At 36.6% G+C, this 1,528-nt stretch overlaps 1 non-coding gene across 1 annotated transcript; it reads left to right on the forward strand.

Moving 5' to 3' along the window:
- Window positions 1-366: 366 nt before the first annotated feature.
- On the forward strand, window positions 367-474 carry LOC112793732 (small nucleolar RNA R71). Its single transcript, XR_003198430.1, has one exon. It is a non-coding gene; the product is annotated as a small nucleolar RNA R71 (small nucleolar RNA).
- The last annotated feature ends 1,054 nt before the right edge of the window (window positions 475-1,528 follow it).

Here is a 1,528-nt window from a genome sequence, read left to right on the forward strand (position 1 = left end):
TGAAGGGTTCTCAGGATCATAAGCTTCTTCTTCAGATGAAGCATCCTTAGTACTGCTTGGTGCATTTTGCATTCCAGACAGACTTTGAGAAATTAAGTTGACTTGTTGAGTCAATATTTTATTCTGAGCCAATATGGCATTCAGAGTATCAATCTCAAGAACTCCTTTCTTCTGACTAGTCCCATTGTTCACAGGATTTCTTTCAGAAGTATACATGAATTGGTTATTTGCAACCATTTTAATTAGCTCTTGAGCCTCTGTAGGCGTCTTCTTCAGATGAAGAGATCCTCCAGCAGAGCTATCCAAGGACATCTTGGATAGTTCAGAGAGACCATCATAGAAAATACCTATGATGCTCTATTCAGAAAGCATGTCAGAAGGACATTTTCTGATCAATTGTTTGTATCTTTCCCAAGCTTCATAGAGGGATTCTCCATCCTTCTGTCTGAAGGTTTGGACTTCCACTCTAAGCTTACTCAATTTTTGAGGTGGAAAGAACTTTGCCAAGAAGGCATTGACTAGCTTTTCCCAAGAGTCCAGGCTTTCTTTAGGTTGTGAGTCCAACCATGTCCTAGCTCTGTCTCTTACAGCAAAAGGGAATAGCATCAGTCTATAGACCTCAGGGTCTACCCCATTAGTCTTGACTGTGTCACAGATTTGCAAGAATTCAGCTAAGAACTGATGAGGATCTTCCATTGGAAGTCCATGGAACTTGCAATTCTGTTGCATTAGAGAAACTAATTGAGGCTTAAGCTCAAAGTTGTTTGCTTCAATGGCAGGGATAGAGATGCTTCTCCCATAGAAGTCGGGAGTAGGTGCAGTAAAGTCACCCAGCACCTTCCTTGCATTGTTGGCATTGTTGTTGTTTTCGGCTGCCATGTGTTCTTCTTCCTTGAAGAATTCGGTCAGGTCCTCTAAAGAGAGTTGTGCTTTGGCTTCTCTTAGTTTTCGCTTCAAGGTCCTTTCAGGTTCAGGGTCAGCTTCAACAAGAATGCCTTTGTCTTTGTTCCTGCTCATATGAAAGAGAAGAGAACAAGAAAATATGGAATCCTCTATGTCACAGTATAGAGATTCCTTGAGGTGTTAGAGGAGAAGAAAAGTAGAAGACAGAAGTAGAAAATTCGAGCTTATCAGAGAAGATGGAGTTCGAATTTTGCATTAAGGAATAGTGTTAGTCCATAAATAGAAGGATGTGAGAAGAAGGGAAGTAATTTTCAAAAATTAAGTAAAAGATTTTGAAAACATTTTGAAAAACACTTAATTGATTTTCGAAAATAAGAGTGGAAAAGAAATCAAGTGATTTTTGAAAAAGATTTTGAAATTAGAAATTAAAAAGATTTGATTGAAAACTTATTTTGAAAAAGATGTGATTAAAAAGATATGATTTGAAAACAATTTTAAAAGATATGATTTGAAAACAATTTGAAAAGATATGATTTTAAAAATTAATGACTTGCCTAACAAGAAAAGATATGATTCAAACATAAAACCTTCCTCAACAGAAAAGGCAAAAAATGTTCAATCAAAT

The sequence above is a fragment of the Arachis hypogaea genome, chromosome 3 (genome assembly GCF_003086295.3).
Source record: "Arachis hypogaea cultivar Tifrunner chromosome 3, arahy.Tifrunner.gnm2.J5K5, whole genome shotgun sequence".
NCBI classification, from domain to species: domain Eukaryota; kingdom Viridiplantae; phylum Streptophyta; class Magnoliopsida; order Fabales; family Fabaceae; genus Arachis; species Arachis hypogaea.